A 21,677-nucleotide genomic window follows, 5' to 3' on the forward strand; every position below is an offset into this window, starting at 1 on the left:
GCAGCTAACAATAGGTAATTAGATCTGTGCATAATGATACTATAAGCTATACACACAGTAAACTTGTATCCCCATCAGCCCATCCCAGAAGCAACGTGAAATTATCTTGTGTAGAAGCATAGAGGTCTATTTATCAAATCGTCAATCTTAGTGCATCCGCTGGCGTCAATAAGTTTGCCAGACATCCCTGATGCGGATCTGAATATGATCCCCCTATTTATCAAAAAAGCCGTCAAAAACACGCGCGTCAAGTTCGGAGCGAAGGGCATCGGACTGTTGTTAACTAACAGTCATCGATGTTGCGGTTATTCAGGTTTTTCCAAACTGTATTTATACCGTTTCATTACTGTCCATGAAAAAGCACATTTCTCTAAAGCTATTCTTTTATTTTTCATCTGTTAATGTCCAAGACATAGCTACATTTATACCTCAACAAACAATATCTCATGGAAAAGAAAATTTATGCTTATCTGATAAATGTATTTCTTTTTTGACATAATGAGTCCACGGATCAACTTAATTACTAATGGGATATTCACCTCCTGGTCAGCAGGAGGCGGCAAAGAGCAACACAGCAAACCTGTTAAATAGCTCCTTCCTTCCCTCCCACTCCAGTCATTCAACCGAAGTTAAGGATAGAAAGGAAAAACCAAGGTGCAGAGCTGTCTGAAGTTTATAATAACCAACAACCTGTCTTTCAAAACAGGGCGGGCCGTGGACTCATCGTGTCAAAAAAAGAAATAAATTTATCAGGAAAGCATAAATTTTCTTTTCTTTTTAATGACACGATGAGTCCATGGATCATCTTAATTACTAATGGGATTCAATACCCAAGCTAGAGTACACAGATGATACGGGAGGGACAAGACAGGGAACCTAAACAGAAGGCCCCACTGCTTGAAGAACCTTTCTCCCAAAAGCGGCCTCAGTCGAAGCAAAAGTGTCAAATTTATAGAACTTTGAAAAAGTGTGAAGAGAGGACCAAAGTGCAGCCTGAATGCGCATGAGGAAGCAACGGCCTTCGTGGAATAAGCCGTAACTCTCTCTCTGGAAGGCTGCTATCCAGCAGTCTCAAATGCAAAACATAAGATACTCTTCAGCCAAAAAGAAAGAGAAGTAGCTGTAGCTTTCTGTCCCTTACGTTTTCCTGAGAAAACCAAAAAACAAGGCAGAAGACTGACGAAAGTCCTTAGTCGCCTACAGGTAAAACTTTAAAGCACGGACTACGTCCAAATTGTGCAGAAGCCGTTCCTTCTGAGAAGTAGGATTAGAACACAAGAAATGAACAATAATCTCCTGATTAATGTTCCGATCAGAAACAACCTTAGGAAGAAATCCTAATTTAGTACGTAAAACTACCTTATCAGAAAGAAAAGTAAGGTAAGGGGACTCATACTGTAATGCCGAGAGTTCTGACACTCTGAGAGCAGAAGAAATAAAACTGTCCAAGATAATTTAATATCGAAGGAATGCCTAGGCTCAAACCGAGCCCCATGAAGAACTTTAAGAACGAATTCAAACTCCAAACTTGAAAATGGAGGAGTAGCTGGTCTGAACAGGTCTGATTCTGACCAAACGAATGTATGTCTGGGAAGACCGCCAGACGAACCTGAAACAAAATAGACAAGTCAGCTAGGAATCCGATCCCTATTTCTCTTTAAGAGTATCCTCTGGATTCACACTAGTATAAATATTTACACCATATCATATGGGTAAAGATCTTCTAGACACAGGCTTACACGCCTGATTCATGGTCTCAATGACCAATTCCTAATCTATGCTTGTACAAAGTAAAGCTTCCATCTTCCAGTAGATAATTTCAGGGAAATTATTTTCAGATAAAAGAAGGTCCCTGACGTAGAAGGTCCTTACTCCACGGAGACTCCCAGGTGGAAGATGTGACATGTCCCCCAGGACTGCATACCAATCCTGCAGACCACGCCGGTGAAATGAGGACCACCGACGCCCTCTCCTGCTAAGTTCAAGCCAAGGTTCCAGGAGAAAAATCAAATGGAGGAATTAAATATGCCATATTGAAATTCCAAGTTAATGCCAAGGCGTCTATTAGAACAGCCTGAGGGATCTTTGACCTCAATCCGTACCTCAGGCGCTTAACATTTTGACGAGAAGTCATGAAATTCAAGTGCAACTGACCCCATTGAGAATCAGGCTGGAAAGCACTCCCAGCCATAATTCCCACCACGGATGAAGTAAGATCTAACTTAAACCTGATAAACCCTGCCAAAGCTAACTGAGGCCAGGCTAGGAGAGAATTGAAGATCACTCATTTTCAAATGCTTATGGGAGGAAAAAAACTCCAAAAATAGGAAACGATAATCCTGGAATGAGTTATTAAAAACGTCTTATTGAAAACTGCTTAAAATCGAAAGGCACGCAAAAAAGAAAGATAGCAACCAGGTGTGGCACTGAATGGCTTACGCGTTTCGGCTTAAAAAAACTCCGCCCAAGTCCATGTTCCCTGCTCTTAGAAGGCCCCAAACAGTTCCCCAGCTGGCTATCTGTTGGCCCATTCACCCAGAAGAACATCGAAAGCAGGTTCCCTGGGAGCAAAGATCCAGAGACAACCACCAAAGTATTCTTAAATGCTGCACTGAGCCACTGATGTGACTGTCGAGTTAGGCAAGAATCGAAAAAATTCTTGAATTCCTAACTACTGTCAGCTTCATTGATGAGGAGACTAATATAGTTCTCCAAGAAAAAACTACCCTTGTAGTTGGAAATAAGGAACTCTTTTCCAAATTAACCTTCCATTAAGGAGACCGCAGGAAAAATCGTGCGTAATCCTGCTCGTTGAAAGGAAGGCGCTTGAACCAGAATGTTGTCACTGCAGTGTTCCGCAATCTGAGTACCACCAACAGTGAACCCAGAACCCGAGAAAATTCTGAGAACTGTGCCCAGGCCGGAAAAGGTCACGAGTTGAAATGTTTGTCTTGAAAAGACAAGCATTAGAAATTTAAAATAGTCCTTGTTGATTGGAACATGCACATTTAGTATGCATCCTTCAATTCCCCCCGTGGCCTTAATTTACCCTTTTTGACCAAAGAAAGAATGGAAAAATAGTTTCCCTCTTGAAATACGGCACTCTGAGAACCCTGTGTGGATTCTAAAATAGGTCTGAAGATTCCCTCCTTTTTGGGAACCACGAACAGATAGAAATAGTATGCCCAACCTCATTCCTGCATTGTACCAGGAACGGTCACTCTTAGGTCGGAGAGGATCTGTACACAGTATAAGAAAGCCTCTCCCTTTGTCTTGAAAGCAGGAACCTGCTCCTGGGAGAAAAGTCATGAACTCTAATTTGTATCCCTGGGACACTATGTACACCCCCCAGGGATCATGATCACAAAACCAAGCCTGATTGAAAAAGGAAAACCTGCCCCCTTAGGAATCGGGTGCATGCCCCTCATGTTGTCTTTGATTCAACAGCAGGCTTCTTGGACTGTTTTCCCCTATTCTAAGCCTGATAGGGTCTCCAGGAAAGCTTAAAATGCTTCTGCGTGGAAGGATTTCCCTAGAAATCTCGAAAGGAACAAAATTATCTCTGACGTCCCTTTTCGCTATTTTTCTTATCCTGTAGATTAAACATCCGCAGACCAAGATCTTACCATAGTAATCTGCGGGCCAATATGGCCTGAATCATAGCTCCCAACTTAATAAACCTCTGTATTAAAGGAGACTACTAACTTAAAGGCCCTTAACCTATCTCTGCGAGAGGGGTGTCTGTCCAAAAGAAACATACAACGCATCAAACCAGTACGCCACCGCATTGGAAACAGTAGCCATACCAACAGCAGGTTGACAATGTAAACCCTCTAACTTCTATCCATAGGGTCTTTCTCCTGCATAGATTCCTTAAGGAACCACTATCCTCCATGCGAATAGTATCTCCCTTGGCTAGCGTGGAATTCTCATCCACCCTGGGTATTGTATTCCTTTTAAGGAAGGAGAAAAAAGGCATCTTCTTAGAAAAAATTATATAGCCCTATCTGGTACAGGAAATACTTCCACCCTGAAGGGAACATCACAATATTAGTGTAACCTACTGGACTCTCACGGCTAGACTACGCCGGTAGTGTCGGGGTCACCCAGGGTAGTTAAAACCTCCTCAAGTAGCAAATGGAGGTATTCAAGCTAAGACAGAGTCTGGTAGTATCTGATAAGGAATTCTCAAAGTATCTTCCTCCTTCAGTTACAGGAAAGAAACATTTGGAACAGATACAAATGAATCAATCACACTATTCCTTGATTGAAAATATGTCCTCTTGCACTTTTCCCTTTTACAGCGTGGGAAAAAACAAACAATGCATTAAATACAAGATAACTCCAGTAGGCGTGTGTGAGGACACGCAGGGCACTGCATGTGGGCTATAAATTTTTTGGGACACCTTAGGAGAAATTTGTGGCATATTTTGACCCTTGTCAATAGACTCCTAAGCAGTAGGTGCCTAAAGAGGAGTAGGTTCAGAACAAGTTTATCTTTATCAATTAAAGATCTCTCAATAAACTAGCAATAGAAAAGGATTGGGAGTACCACATTGGCATCCCATCCTAAAACAAGAGACCCCTAGCAAGGCCTCCTGGTCCATCCTGAGTCACAAGGATGTTTTACACAAATAAACAGCTGGAATTTTTTAATAAGAATTAACACATAAAAATGTTACTGTCTCTTTAAATATTAAACTTTTTATTTTTCTGTGCAGAAGTAACTTAGATTAGCATGCAAATATCGCATAACATGCATATCGTATCTACACCTCAGTAAATTAACACATAAAAAAGGAAATTTATGCTTACCTGATAAATGTATTTATTTTACAATATGACGAGTCCACGGATTTCATCCTTACTTATGGGATTACGCATCCCGATTACGCATCCTGTTTAGCAGGAACCTAAACGGAAGGCACCACGCTTGAAGAACCTTTCTCCCAAAAACAGCCTCAGATGAAGCAAAAGTGTCAAATTTGTAAAATTTTAAAAAAGTGTGAAGAGACGACCAAGTTGCAGCCTTGCAAATCTGTTCAACAGAAGCATAGTTTTTAAATGCCCATGAGGAAGCCACAGCCCTAGTGGAATGAGCCGTAATTCTTTCAGGAGGCTGCTGTCCAGCAGTCTCATATGCCAGACGGATGATATTTCTCAGCCAAAAAGAAAGAGAGGTAGCCATAGCTTTCTGACCCCTACGCTTTCCAGAAAAAAAACAATAAATAAAAAAGATGATTGACGAAAATCTTTAGTCGCCTGCAAGTAAAACTTCAGGGCACGGACCACGTCCAAGTTATGCAACAAACGCTCCTTCTTAGAAGGAGGATTAGGACACAATGAAGGAACAACAATTTCCTGATTAATATTCTTATTAGAAACAACCTTAGGAAGAAAACCAGGTTTGGTACGTAAAACCACCTTATCAGAATGAAAAATAAGATAAGGAGAGTCACATTGTAACGCTGAAAGCTTGGAAATTCTACGAGCAGAAGAAATCGCAACCAAAAATAAAACCTTCCAAGATAACAACTTAATATCTATGGAATGCATGGGTTCAAACGGAACCCCTTGAAGAACCTTAAGAACTAAATTCAAACTCCAGGGTGGAGCAATTGGTCTAAACACAGGCTTGAATCTGGTCAGAGCCTGACAAAAAGACTGAACGTCTGGAACATCTGCCAAACGCTTATGTAGTAAAATCAACAAAGCAGAAATTTGTCCCTTTAAGGAACTTGCTGATAACCCCTTCTTCAATCCCTCTTGGAGAAAAGATAAAATCCTGGGAATCCTAACTCTACTCCATGAGTAGCCCTTGGATTCGCACCAATAAAGATATTTACGCCAAATCTTATAGTAAATCTTTCTAGTGACAGGCTTACGTGCCTGAATCAAAGTATCAATGACCGAATCAGAGAAACCCCGCTTAGATAAAATCAAGCGTTCAATCTCCAAGCAGTCAGCTGCAGAGAAACTAGATTCGGATGTTGGAAGGGTCCCTGAATGAGAAGGTCCTGCCTCAATGGAAGCTTCCACGGCGGCAGAGAGGATATGTACACTAGATCGGCATACCAAGTCCTGCGAGACCACGCAGGCGCGATTAGAATTACCGAAGCCCTCTCCTGTTTGATCCGTGCAATCACCCGGGGAAGAAGAGCAAACTGTGGAAACACATAAGCTAGGTTGAACAACCAAGGCACTGCCAAGGCATCTATCAGTTCAGCCTGAGGATCCCTTGACCTGGATCCGTATCTTGGGAGCTTGGCATTCTGACAAGACGCCATCAGATCTAATTCCGGTCTGCCCCATCTGAGAATTAGAGTGGCAAAGACCTCCGGATTAAAAAGTCCACTTCCCAGTTGTCCACTCCAGTGATGTAGATTGCTGACAGATAAAAAGAGTGAGCCTCCGCCCATCAAATTATCTTGGATACTTCTGTCTTCGCTAAGGGACTCCTTGTTCCTCCCTGATGATTGATGTAAGCCACAGTCGTGATGTTGTCCGACTGAAAACAGATGAATTTGGCCGAAGCCAACTGAGGCCAAGCCTGAAGCGCATTGAATATTGCTCTCAATTCCAGAATATTGATTGGAAGTAGAGACTCCGACTGAGTCCACACACCCTGAGCCTTCAGGGAATTCCAGACTGCATCCCAACCTAGTAGACTGGCATCTGTGGTCACTATCACCCATGAGGGTCTGCGGAAGCATGTCCTTTGAGAGAGATGATCCGGCAACAACCACCAAAGAAGAGAGTCTCTTGTCTCCTGATCCAGATCTATCTGAGGAGACAAATTTGCATAATCTCCATTCCACTGCCTGAGCATGCTCAGTTGTAGCGGTCTGAGATGAAAACGAGCAAACGGAATGATGTCCATTGCCGCCACCATCAATCCAATTACCTCCATGCACTGAGCCACTGATGGCCGACGATTGGACTGAAGGGCTCGGCATCTATTCAGAATCTTTAACTTTCTGATCTCCGTCAAGAAAATTTTCATGGATAAGAAATCTATTAGAGTTCCCAGAAAGGGAACCCTTATCTGTGGAAGTAATGAACTCTTTTCTAGGTTCACCTTCCACCCGTGAGTCCTCAGAAAGGACAGAACCATGTCTGTATGAGATTTTGTCAGATGGTAAGACGACGCCTGGATCAGAATATCGTCCAGATAAGGCGCCACTGCAATGCCCCGCGGCCTGAGAACCGCCAGAAGTGACCCTTTGTGAAGAACCTTTGTGAAGATCCTGGGTGCTGTGGCCAACCCAAAGGGAAGAGCCACAAACTGAAAATGTTTGTCCAGGAAGGCAAACCTTAGGAACTGGTGATGATCCTTGTGGATAGGAATATGAAGATATGCATCCTTCAAGTCCACGGTAGTCATATATTGACCCTCCTGGATCAATGGCAGAATTATTCGAATAGTCTCCATCTTGAAGGATGGGACTCTGAGAAACTTGTTTATACTTTTTAGATCTAAAATAGGTCGAAACGTGCCCTCTTTTTTGGGGATCACGAAAAGATTTGAGTAAAACCCCTGCCCCTGTTCCAGTATTGGAACGGGACGAATTACTCCCAGAGTAGAGAGGTCTTTTACACAACGTAAGAACGCCTCTCTTTTTATCTGGTCTATAGACAATCGTGAAAGAAAAAATCTCCCCCTTGGGAGCGAATTTTTGAATTCCAGTTAATATCCTTGGAACACGATTTCCAGTGTCCAGGGGTCCTGAACATCTCTTACCCAAGCCTGGGCAAAGAAAGTCTGCCCCCTACTAGATCCGGTCCCGGATCGGGGGCCGCCCCTTCATGCTGTCTTGGTAGCAGCAGCGGACTTCTTGGGTTGTTTACCCTTGTTCCAAGCCTGGTTGGGTCTCCAGACGGACTTGGTCTGTTCCCTTCCTGTTTAGCGGAAGAAGAGGAAGAAGAGGCGACTCCTTTGAAGTTCTGAAAGGAACGAAAATTATTTTGTTTACCCCTCAGTTTAGCTGTTCTATCCTGAAGTAGGAGATGACCCTTACCTCCCGTAATGTCAGAAATGATTTCTTTCAAGTCAGGCCCGAATAGGGTTTTACCTTTGAAAGGAATAGCCAAAAGCTTCGACTTAGATGACACATCAGCAGACCAAGATTTTAACCATAACGCTCTACGCGCTAGAATGGCAAATCAGGCATTCTTAGCCGCCAATTTGGCGATCTGAAAGGCGGCATCCGTATTAAAAGAATTAGCCAGCTTAAGAGCCTTAATTCTATCTAAAATTTCCTCTAAAGGAGTCTCAGTCTTGAGAGACTCTTCCAAGGCGTCAAACCAGAAGACCGCCGCAGTGGTAACTGGTACAATGCAGGCCATCGGTTGTAAAAGCAAACCATGATGAACAAATAACTTTTTTAGAAGACCCTCCAATTTCTGATCCATGGGGTCTTTGAAAGCACAACTGTCCTCAATAGGAATAGTTGTACGCTTAGCCAGGGTAGATATAGCTCCCTCCACCTTAGGGACTGTTTGTCAAGAGTCCCAAACAGTGTCAGATATGGGATACATTTTCTAAAATTAGGAGAAGGTGAGAACGGGATACCCGGTCTTTCCCATTCCCGTGTAATAATTTCCAAGATTCTCTTAGGAACCGGAAAAACATCAGAGTAAGCAGGCACCTCTAAGTATTTGTCCATCTTACACAATTTCTCTGGTGGTACCACAATAGAGTCACAGTCATCCAGAGTCGCTAAAACCTCCGGAAGTAACAGGCGGAGGTGTTTAAGCTTAAATTCAAAGGACATGACGTCTGAATCCGTCTGAGGTAACACACTTCTTATGGTAAATCTTTCTAGTAACAGGCTTACGTGCCTGAATCAAAGTATCAATGACCGAATCAGAGAACCCTCGCTTAGATAAAATCAAGCGTTCGATCTCCAAGCAGTCAGCTGCAGAGAAACTAGATTCGGGTGATGGAAGGGTCCCTGAAAGAGAAGGTCCTGCCTCAATAGAAGCTTCCACGATGGCAGAGATGACATGTCCACCAGATCGGCATACCAAGTCCTGTGAGGCCACACAGGAGCGATGAGAATCACCGAAGCCCTCTCCTGTTTGACTCGAGCAATCACCCGGAGAAGGAGAGCAAAAGGAGGTAACACATAAGCTAGGTTGAACAACCAAGGCACTGCCAAGGCATCTATCACTTCGGCTTGAAGATCCCTGGATCCGTATCTCGGGAACTTATCAGGTTGGCAAATACCTCCGGATGGAGTTCCCATTCCCCCGGATGAAATGTCTGTCTGCTCAGAAAATCTGCTTACCAGTTGTCAACTCCTGGGATGTAGATTGCCAACAGATAACCAGAGTGAGCCTCCGCCCACTGAATTATCTTGGCTACTTCTGTCATCGCTGAGGAACTCCTCGTTCCCCCCTGATGAGTGACGTAAGCAACAGTCGTGATGTTGTCCGACTGGAATCTGATGAATTTGGCCGAAGCCAACTGAGGCCAAGTCTGAAGCGCATTGAATATTGCTCTCTCAACTCCAGAATATTGAAGGGAAGTAGAGACTCCGATCGAGCCCACACACCCTGAGCCTTCAGGGAGATCCAGACTGCTCCCCATCCTATTCAGGCTGGCGTCCGTTGTCATTATCACCCATGATGGCCTGCGGAAGCATGTCCCTTGGGACAGATAATCCGGTGACAACCACCAAAGAAGAGAGATTCGTATAATCTCCATTCCACTGTATGAGCATGCTCAGTCGCAAAGGTCGAATATGAAAACGAGCAAACGGAATGAAGACCAAAAGGAAAAGCCACAAACTTAAAATGTTTGTTCAGAAAGGCCAACCTCATGAACTGGTGATGATAAACAGCTTGCTAGTACACATACAAGGTGTAAATAGCTGCCGCTGGTTTCAAACTGCAAACCTTCCGCTTTCTTTCTAGACAGCTAAGCTAACCATCAGGCTACTACAGCTGGCTTCTCTGTGGATAGGAACATGAAGATATGCCTCCTTTAAATCCACGGTAGTCATAAATTGACCCTCCTGGATCAATGGAAGAATGGTACGAATAGTGTCCATCTTGAATGATGGAACTCTGAGAAACCTGTTTAGACTCTTGAGATCTAAGATAGGTCTGAAAGTTCCCTCTTTTTTGGAAACCATAAACAGATTTGAATAAAATCCCAGTCCCCGTTCCTGAATTGGAACTGAACAAAGCGTAACCCTTGGTGTGTGACCCATAAGAAAGTATAGCCTATTAGGACTATCCTAATAGGGTAGAAAAATTCACATAGTGATCGAAACCACTCTTTCCCTAAGGAATGACGTCTAACCTCTTAGCTGAGACGGCTAAGGAACACAGTCATTGTAAACATAGAGAATGCTATAGGAAAAAAATGTGTCCATTTGTTAACCAACTCCCAGACAGCGATGAAGGAATAGGTTCAAAAGAGAAAAACATAGGAAACAACCCAATTCCTTTAACTCTCAAATTAACATAGTGGCTGAGTACGCTTGTCTCAGCCTCTGTCATAAGGATGAACTTTCAAAGAAAGCAGCTGAAACCTGTGGAATAATGCACACAGAACAAGACTTTACTATCTCTGAAATTCTTAAAGAAACTCATTATCGAGAGTAGGCACCATCCTATGCCGCAAAGGATGACGAAACAAACAAAACAGCCGCAATTCTCTTAATAAAATTTTCAAAGAAAAAATATTACTGTTTCTTTAAATGTTAAAAGAAGGTGCTATTTCTGTCATGCAGAAATCAGCCAACAACATAAATGCTGCAGCAAATAGATATCGCTACGATATCAAAAGCAAAGTCTAAGTTAGGAACCGCAGAGCACTGCCTGTGGGTCAAAAATTAATTTGGGCACCCCATAAAAACAGCAGCTGCAGCCAGGCTTGAACTAACAACCTTAAGGTTGAGAGGCAATGTACCTTGTAGAATATTACAGCAGGCATTGATCGGTAACACCATACTCCGAACAGCCACTGTCGTAAATGGAGAATCAACAATAAAATTGTAATCAGGAAAGGATGCTACTGTCACTTTAAAATGTAAATCGAATAACAATATTCCTTTATATGATCTGCAGAAATAGAAAACTTGTACAGCTGCAGCTAGGAACGAACGCATAACCCTTGACCTGGCCACTGGACCACAGTGACCTTTATGGGGTACATTACAGTGGACATGGATAGTTACATGATGTATGTTACAGAGAAGCAGGGTTGCGTTTGCATGGTATAAAATGGCACACTGCCTTGTTTCCAGGCTCCTTTATAGGAACACAATTCAAATATGCAAGTTATTACTCCCCTGCAGTAGAAGGACTGTAAATGGTCCTTCCCCCCAGCAGTGTGTTCCCGGTTAACCGGAACTCCACCACAACTGAGCCTGTGAAAACCTAACACTGTGAGCCAGTAGAAAGGGGGGAACAGACACTGAAAATGCGCAGAGCCTCTCAACTATATTTGCGAACACAGTCGAGAGGAATCTGGCGTCCGTAGAAGGGATTGAGTAAAGGCGCAAACTATGGCGCCCATCGTGGGCATTTCAGTCAACCTTCCCGGGCGTTAAAGGGACAGTCTAGTCCAAAAAAAAACTTTCAGTATTCAGATAGGGCATGTAATTTTAAACAATTTTCTAATTTACTTTTATCACCAATTTTTCTTTGTTCTCTTGGTATTCTTAGTTGAAAGCTTAACTTAGGAGGTTCATATGCTAATTTCTTAGAACTTGAAGGCCGCCTCTTAAGAATGCATTTTAACAGGTTTTTCACCACTAGATGGTGTTAGTTCATGTTTTTCATATAGATAACACTGTGCTCGTGCACGTGAAGTTACCTGGGAGCCATCACTGATTGGCTAAACTGCAAGTCTGTCAAAAGAACAAATAAAGGGGCAGTCTGCAGAGGCTTAGATACAAGATAATCACAGAGGTAAAAAATATATAAATATAACGGTGTTGGTTATGCAAAACTAGGGAATGGGTAAACAAGGGATGATCTATCTTTAAAACTAACAATTCTGGTGTAGACTGTCCCTTTAAGACATGGCAAATGGAGCTGTCGGAGAACCGCATGGCACTAATGTTAAAACTAGCTATCTTCCCGACCACAGTTAACCCCTCAGTTCATCTTCTAACGTCAAAAAGCAATGTTATAATAAACAAACAGTGCACAGTGAAATACATCTCCCAGTCGGCTGCTGTGCAATAAGCCATAGGGAACGAGACATGCACAGCACACGCATGTAAATAACATAAGTTGTTGGGGAAATTAATGAAAAATCCTCCCTATCGGTAGATTATATAAAAAATAAGCCCCAAAGGAGGGAGGGCATGAAATCCAGGTATTTCTCTGTCGGCTACAAACTACTATGAACAAGCCGTTGTAGAGTAATAAAGCCCTGCAAACACAAAGTTGAAGCAGCGACTCTTTCTTATCCACAGTTAACCCCTGTACACGGATAACCCTCCTGGGCTGCAAACATGCAGTAAATTAAGCCCTTGAGGGTAGGACTGAAAGGATGACCCCTCTGGGCTGCAAACATATAGTAAAGTAAGCCCTTGAAAGCAGTACTGAAAGGGTAACCCTCCCAGACTGCAAACCTATAGCAATTAAGCCTTGAAGGTAGTACCGAAGGGAGTCTATATGTGTTCTGAGGCAACATGCAAACTGCCCAATAACTTATCTTCCCTTGATCACATAGGGATAAAGTTATGTAGTGTCCCCAGTAATAAAGGCAGTGTATAAAATGAACACCCCACACATCAGATAGGTAAGGGTACAGCCTATTCTGAGTTAATCGTATGTCCCAGAATAATAAAGACTGCACTTACCTCCATGCTGAGTAACAGCATGAAAACGTCCCACAGGATCAAGAGGCCTTCTAACTCCAGCAGCTCTGTGGACACAGAAGGGCCTTAGTTATTATATGTTAAGAACATAATCCAGAAGGGCAGCACAAGTATGGGAGGCGCAGTGAGGCTAAAACCCCACCAGTTCCCATTGCCTTAAAGCCACCTGTTGCTCTACTCTAGAGGCTGACAAGGAATACGGCTACACACTATAGAAAAATAGCACACTTTGGTACCATTATAAAAATAATAAACTCTTGATTGAAGAATCTAAACTAACACCTCACTTTACCTTCCTATCACTAACACAGGCAAAGAGAATGACTGGAGTGGGAGGGAAGGGAGGAGCTATATATATACAGCTCTGCTGTGGTGCTCTTTGCCTCCTTCTGCTGACCAGGAGGCGATATCCCATAAGTAAGGATGAAATCCGTGGACTCATCGTATCTTGTAAAATAAATAAACGTTACTTCTGTAATCATAAACAGATCCGGAATGCAGTTTTTTTTATATAGCGCTGGCCGGCCCCACATATATAAGGAAAACACTAAAGACTGTGCTAGAATTAGATGGTTGCTCTACCTTCCGTTAGATCGGAATTGATGTAGAGTGCGCAGCTTAACACAGCCTCAAACATAGCTCCGCCCCTCGTGGGCGTGATAACACTATCTCCCGGTCACCAAACTATTGAGCCTAGAGATAGTGCAGTCCAAAACGGCGCCAAAACTAGCTCCGCCCATCGTGGGCGTAAAAACCAACAATCTCCAGTTGCCATTATTATGTATTAGAGATAGGCCACCGGGAGCTAACTGAACCCTTTCTGCAAACCCTGTTGCCAACTTGGGGATAAAACGCATGTAAGATAGCACTAGAGCCCCTATGTGTGACCCAAACAAACACCTCCTCCTGAGTCCATTTTATTTTGCTCAGCCCAAGGTATTGTCCAGAGTAAAAGCCACCTTCTCGTTCTCAGCCCCAGTGCCTGCTAACAACGTGCTGTCACAGGATCCCCTCCTCTATCTAGATAGGAGTTGAGTTATGTCCCAATAAAGTGCTCCACTTCCTCTGAGGTTCTCCAGACCCAGAATAAAAAGTCAGCACTTACCTTTTAATTCTGCCCGACAGCAGGGCAGCTCAGCAGGTTTAAGAGGTATTCTCCCTACCATAGCCCTATGGAAAAAGATAAAGCCTGAGTAATCTTACTTAGGCTATCAGGAATAGGGCAGGATAAATGTATGGGAGGCGCAGTGAAAATTATATCCCACAAGTTCCCATTGCTCTAAAGCCACTATTGCTCTACTGAAGAGACCGATTTGGACTACGGTTACACCCTAGAACAAAGCAGCACAATCTTGCACTACTTTGAAAATAATAAACTCTTGATTGAAGAATCTTCTACTAACACCTCACTTTACCATATCCTATCACTAACGTAGGCAAAGAGAATGACTGGAGTGGGAGGGAAGGGAGGAGCTATTTAACAGCTTTGCTGTGGTGCTCTTTGCCACCTCCTGCTGACCAGGAGGTGAATATCCCATTAGTAATTCAGATGATCCGTGGACTCATCGTGTCATTAAAAAACAAAATTTATGCTTACCTGATAAATTTATTTCTCTTGTGGTGTATCCAGTCCACGGATCCATTACTTGTGGGATATTCTCCTTCCCAACAGGAAGCTGAAAGATCCCCCACAGCAGAGATGTCTATATAGCTCCTCCACTAACTGCCGCTACCAGTCATTCGACCGAAGACAAGCAAGAGAAAGGACAAACCATAGGGTGCAGTGGTGACTGTAGATTAAAAATAAAACACATCTGCCTTAAAATGACAGGGCGGGCCGTGGACTGGATACACCACAAGAGAAATAAATTTATCAGGTAAGCAAAAATTTTGTTTTCTCTTGTAATGTGTATCCAGTCCATGGATCATCCATTACTTGTGGGATACCAATACCAAAGCTATAGGACACTGATGAAGGGAGGGACAAGGCAGGTGCTTAAACGGAAGGCACCACTGCCTGTAAAACCTTTCTCCCAAAAATAGCCTCCGAAGAAGCAAAAGTATCAAATTTATAGAATTTTGAAAAAGTATGAAGCGAAGACCAAGTCGCCGCCTTACAAATCTGTTCAACAGAAGCCTCATTCTTAAAAGCCCATGTGGAAGCTACTGCTCTAGTAGAATGAGCTGTAATCCTTTCAGGAGGCTGCTGGCCAGCAGTCTCATAAGCTAAGCGTATTATACTCCTTAGCCAAAAAGAAAGAAGTTGCCGAAGCCTTTTGGCCTCTCCTCTGTCCAGAGTAGACAACAAACAATGCAGATGTTTGACGAAAATCTTTAGTAGCTTGTAAATAAAACTTTAAAGCACGAACCACGTCAAGATTGTGTAAAAGATGTTCCTTCTTTGAAGAAGGATTAGGACACAGTGATGGTACAACAATCTCCCGATTGATATTTTTATTAGATACCACCTTAGGTAGAAAACTAGGTTTGGTACGTAACACTACCTTATCGGAATGAAAAATGAGATAAGGAGAATCACATTGTAAAGCAGATAACTCCGAAACTCTTCGAGCCGAGGAGATAGCTACTAAAAACAAAACTTTCCAAGATAAGAGCTTAATATCTAGAGAATGCAAAGGTTCAAACGGAACCCCTTGAAGAACCTTAAGAACTAAATTTTAACTCCAAGGCGGAGCAACAGGTTTAAACACAGGCTTAATTCTGACTAAAGCCTGACAAAACGCCTGCACGTCTGGAACCTCAGCCAGACGTTTGTGCAAAAGAATAGACAGAGCAGAAATCTGTCCCTTTAAGGAACTTGCTGACAAACCCTTCTCCAATCCATCTTGGAGAAAAGATAATATCCTAGGAATCCTGACCTTACTCCATGAGTAACCCTTGGATGCACACCAATGAAGATATTTACACCATATCTTATGATAGATTTACCTGGTGACAGGCTTTCTCGCCTGTATTAAGGTATCAATGACCGACTCGGAGAAACCACGCTTTGATAAAATCAAGCGTTCAATCTCCAAGCAGTCAGACGCAGAGAAATTAGATTTGGATGGTTGAAAGGACCCTGAAGTAGAAGGTCCTGCCTTAGAGGCAGAGTCCATGGTGGAAAGGATGACATGTCCACCAGATCTGCATACCAAGTCCTGCGTGGCCACGCAGGTTCTTTCAAAATCACTGATGCTCTCTCCTGCTTGACCTTGGCAATCAGACGAGGGAGCAGAGGAAACGGTGGAAACACATAAGCCAGGTTGAAGGACCAAGGCGCTGCTAGAGCATCTATCAGCGCTGCCTTGGGATCCCTGGACCTGGATCCATAACAAGGAAGCTTGGCGTTCTGGCGAGACGCCATGAGATCCAGTTCTGGTTTGCCCCAACGTTGAATCAACTGTGCAAACACCTCCGGATGGAGCTCCCACTCCCCCGGATGAAAAGTCTGTCGACTTAGAAAATCCGCCTCCCAGTTCTCTACTCCTGGGATATGGATAGCTGATAGGTGGCAAGAGTGAATCTCTGCCCAACGAATTATCTTTGAAACCTCCAACATCGCTAGGGAACTCCTTGTTCCCCCTTGATGGTTGATGTAAGCTACAGTCGTGATGTTGTCCGACTGAAATCTGATGAACCTCACTGCCGCTAGCTGAGGCCAAGCCTGAAGAGCATTGAATATCGCTTTTAGTTCCAGAATGTTTATCAGAAGGAGAGCCTCCTCCTGAGTCCATGACCCCTGAGCCTTCAGAGAATTCCAGACTGCCCCCCAGCCCAGAAGGCTGGCATCTGTTGTTACTATTGTCCAATCTGGACTGTGGAAGGTCATACCTTTGGACAGATGGACTCGAGATAGCCACCAGAGAAGAGAATCCCTGGTCTCTTGATCCAGATTTAGTAGAGGGGACAAATCTGTGTAATCCCCATTCCACTGACTGAGCATGCAGAGTTTTAGCGGTCTGAGATGTAGGTGGGCAAACGGCACGATGTCCATTGCCGCTACCATTAAGCCAATTACTTCCATACACTGAGCCACCAAAGGGCAAGAAGTAGAATAAAGAACACTGCAGGAATTTAGAAGTTTTGACAACCAGGCCTCTGTCAGGTAAATCCTCATTTCTACAGAATCTATCAGAGTTCCCAGGAAGGAAACTCTTGTGAGAGGGGATAGAGAACTCTTCTTTTCGTTCACTTTCCACCCATGAGACCTCAGGAATGCCAGAACAATGTCCGTATGGGACTTGGCAATTTGGAAATTCGACGCCTGTATCAGAATGTCGTCTAAGTAAGGGGCTACTGCTATGCCCCGCGGCCTTAGGACCGCCAGAAGTGACCCCAGAACCTTCGTAAAGATTCTTGGTGCCGTAGCTAACCCAAAGGGAAGAGCCACAAACTGGTAATGCCTGTCTAGGAAGGCAAACCTGAGAAACCGATGATGATCTTTGTGTATCAGAATGTGAAGATAAGCATCCTTTAAGTCCACGGTAGTCATGTATTGACCCTCCTGGATCATAGGTAGGATGGTTCGAATAGTCTCCATCTTGAAGGATGGGACCCTGAGAAATTTGTTTAGGATCTTGAGATCTAAGATTGGTCTGAAGGTTCCCTCTTTCTTGGGAACCACAAATAGATTTGAATAGAATCCTTGCCCCTGTTCCTCCTTTGGAACTTGGAGGATCACTCCCATAACTAGGAGGTCTTGAACACAATGTACGAATGCCTCTCTCTTTATCTGGTCTGCAGATAATTGTGAAAGGTGACATCTTCCTTTTGGGGAAGAAGCTTTGAAGTCCAGAAGATATCCCTGAGATACAATTTCCAACGCCCAGGGATCCTGGACGTCTCTTGCCCAAGCCTGTGCGAAGAGAGAAAGTCTGCCCCCTACTAGATCCGTTATCGGATCGGGGGCCAATCTTTGATGCTGTCTTAGAGGCAGCAGCAGGCTTCTTGGCCTGTTTACCTTTGTTCCAAGCCTGGTTAGGTCTCCAGACCGGCTTGGACTGGGCAAAATGTCCCTCTTGTTTTGTATTAGAGGAAGATGATGCCGCGCTAGTCTTAAAGTTTCGAAAGGCACGAAAATTAGTTTGTTTGGTCCTTAATTTGTTAGACCTATCCTGAGGAAGGGCATGACCTTTTCCTCCAGTAATATCAGAAATGATCTTCTTCAGTCCAGGCCAGAATAGGGTCTGCCCCTTGAAGGGAATATTGAGAAGCTTAGACTTTGAAGTAACGTCAGCTGACCAGGATTTAAGCCATAGCGCTCTACGCGCCTGAATAGCAAAACCTGAGTTCTTAGCCGTTAGTTTAGTTAAATGAACAACGGCGTCAGAAACAAATGAATTGGCTAGCTTAAGCGCTTTAAGCTTGTCAAGTTTATCATCCAATGGAGTTTCTACCTGTAAGGCCTCTTCCAGAGACTCAAACCAGAAGGCCGCAGCAGCAGTGACTGGGGCAATGCATGCAAGAGGCTGGAGAATAAAACCTTGTTGAATAAACATTTTCTTAAGGTAACCCTCTAACTTTTTATCCATTGGATCTAGGAAAGCACAACTGTCCTTGACGGGGATAGTACGCTTAGCTAGGGTAGAAAATGCTCCCTCCACCTTAGGGACCGTTTGCCATAAGTCCCGTGTAGCGGCATCTATTGGAAACATTTTCTTAAAAATAGGAGGGGGAGAGAACGGTACACCTGGTCTATCCCATTCCTTAGTAATAATTTCTGAAAACCTTTTAGGTATTGGAAAAACATCAGTGTAAACAGGCACTGCATAGTATTTATCCAATCTACACAATTTCTCTGGCACTATAATGGTGTCGCAGTCATCCAGAGTAGCTAAAACCTCCCTGAGCAACACGCGGAGGTGTTCAAGCTTAAATTTAAATGTTGACATATCAGAATCAGGTTGAAGCATCTTCCCTGAGTCAGAAAAATCACCAACAGAAAGAAGCTCTCCTGCCTCAGCTTCTGCATATTGTGAGGGGATATCAGACATAGCTACTAAAGCGTCAGGGTGCTCTGTATTTTTTCTAGCCCCAGAGCGGTCTCGCTTTCCTTGTAACCCTGGTAGTTTGGACAATACCGCTGTAAGGGTATGATCCATAACTGCCGCCATGTCTTGTAAAGTAAACGCCATGGGCGCACTAGATGTACTTGGCCCCTCTTGAGCGGGAGTCCCTTGAGCGGGAGTCAAAGGTTCTGACACGTGGGGCGAGTTAGTCGGCATAACTTCCCCCTTGTCAGTTTCCTCTGGTGATAAATCTTTTAAAGACAGAATATGATCTTTATAACTCAAAGTAAAATCAGTACATTTGGTACACATTCTAAGAGGGGGTTCCACAATGGCTTCTAAACATAATGAACAAGGAGTTTCCTCTATGTCAGACATGTTTAAACAGACTAGCAATGAGACCAGCAAGCTTGGAAAACACTTTGATAAATGTAAACAAGCAAAAAATAAAAACGGTACTGTGCCTTTAAGAGAAACAAATTTTGTCAGAAATTGAAAAACAGTGATAAAAAGTAAATCTTACGAAATTTTTACAGTGTGTATAATAGACTAACAGAGCATTGCACCCACTTGCAAATGGATGATTAACCCCTTAGTTTCAAAACCGGATAAAAAAAAACTATATAAACGTTTTTCGACAGTCACAACAAACTGCCACAGCTCTGTTGTGGCCCTACCTGCCCATATAACGACTTTGAAAGGCACACAAACCCTTTAGAGAGGTCCTAAGTGTTCAGGGGACTCCTTCAGGGAAACTGGATGTCTCAAGCTTCAAAATCTAATGTGCATTTAGGCGCGAAAATAGGCCCCTCCCAACCTGTATTCACAGTGAGAGGGCCTAACAAAACTATCCCTAGGCAAAATCTAGCCAGCCATGTGGAAAAAACTGGGCCCCAATAAAGTTTTATCACCAATATGTATAAAAAAACGTTTAAACACTTCCAGCAAACGTTTTATTTTTCAGTAATGTGAGCAAGTAATAAGAATATTACCTTTTACAGCAAGCATGATACTAGTCGTTATTAAATCACTGTAATCAGGCTTACCTTAAAGAAATCCGGTATTAACAGCATTTTCTAGCATATTCATTTCTCTAGAAAAATTTAAACTGCACATACCTCATAGCAGGAGACCCTGCACGCCATTCCCCCAGCTAAAGTTATCTCTCTCTTCAGTTATGTGTGAGAACAGCAATGGATCTTAGTTACAACCTGCTAAGATCATCAAAGACCACAGGCAGACTCTTCTTCTACTTTCTGCCTGAGGCTAAAATAGTACAACTCCGGTACCATTTGAAAATAAACTTTTGATTGAAGATAAACTAAATAAAAACACCACATCTCTCTAGCTACTTCCTTTCTTGTCAAGAGCTGCAAGAGAATGACTGGTAGTAGCAGTTAGAGGAGGAGCTATATAGACAGCTTTGCTGTGGGTGATCTTCTTGCAGCTTCCTGTTGGGAAGGAGAATATCCCACAAGTAATGGATGATCTGTGGACTGGATACACCTTACAAGAGAAAGAAAGTTTTATATTGATTTGTTATATGCTACTTTCACAGAAATTAATGTGTTTTTTTATTTCTAGAAGTCATGATATGCTTTTATCTTTTTTTTTTCTAAATGATGATTAATGCTTGAATTTGTACATATGTGTATATATGTCTGTGTGTGCGTGTGTGTGATATCAGAAATCTTTTTCAAACATTTACTTTTCCCTAAATTCCTTTTTTGTTCTAAACAATGTTGTCTACAATGTCTTTCATATCTCTGTGTTTATTTATACCACTATATGTACTGTATATAGTGTAAATTTATTATTATTCTGAGCAGGAATAATTGCAAATATATCATATAATCAGGGTATCATATGTATTTATTTGCAATCAATGGATATTTTAACAGCTGAGCCAAGGTAACCCCTCCTGATTGCTATCTAGTTTTAAAAAACACCCTTTCACAGGTGTTATAAAGTGGGCTGGCATATAAGATGACATTTCTTACTGAAAAAGAAATTCAAGAGAAGGAAGAAATACGCTGAAAATAGCATGACAGTAAAGAGGTGATTTTAATTTCTGCTGTATCTGAGTCATGACAGTTTAATGTTAGGTGGGCTATCCCTTTGAGCTATCAGTTTAAGATTATATTGAATCAAACATCAATTCGAATTTTAAAATCCTTGTAAAAAATATTACACTGTGTGTCCTAATGTCAGCATCAATGTTTATCTTTAATACTAATTTCACATATACATACTTTCAAAGTATAATACACAACGTAACAAATGGCACATACAAGTTCTGATAATTGATCAATGACACAAGTATTAAGCAATTTGATTTGTTAGTGATAGTTTAAAATGTATATTTAAATCGGATTGGCTCATGTCATAAATAATAGGATTCTGCATATTCCAATCAAAAGTGGTTGAAAAATTCACTAGTGTGTGGGTTGTTTAGGAGTTTGCGTCATAATTGGTGCGAAAAGTGTTGCGTCAAAATTGGTGCGAAGTGGAGAATGTGACCTGTATTACATGGCTTAAACATGGTGCACATAGATTTTTCACACAAAAATAAAAACGGAAGTTAGCTATATTATGTTGTGTATTTATTTAATTTGTATCTCTATATCTATTAGTGCGACAAGTTTGGGGCAAAACATTTCAACAAATTTGTAGAAATATTGTCCCCTTGCTTTGCAATGAGAGACAAATTTGTAACATAATCCATAAGTAGTAATGTATTTTTCATTTTTATCCCTATATCTACTAGTGCACCAAATGTGTAGCAATAATAGTTTGATTTAGAAAGGGTATACAATTGTAA

General features: G+C 42.5%; 1 protein-coding gene across 1 annotated transcript in view; it reads right to left on the reverse strand.

Annotated features, from left to right (window-relative positions):
* Positions 1–21,677, reverse strand: part of NAT10 (N-acetyltransferase 10) — a 144,010-nt gene that overhangs the window by 51,453 nt on the left and 70,880 nt on the right. The gene's annotated exons all lie outside the window — the stretch shown is intronic.

This window comes from Bombina bombina, chromosome 7 (genome assembly GCF_027579735.1).
Source record: "Bombina bombina isolate aBomBom1 chromosome 7, aBomBom1.pri, whole genome shotgun sequence".
Taxonomy (NCBI): Eukaryota; Metazoa; Chordata; class Amphibia; order Anura; family Bombinatoridae; genus Bombina; species Bombina bombina.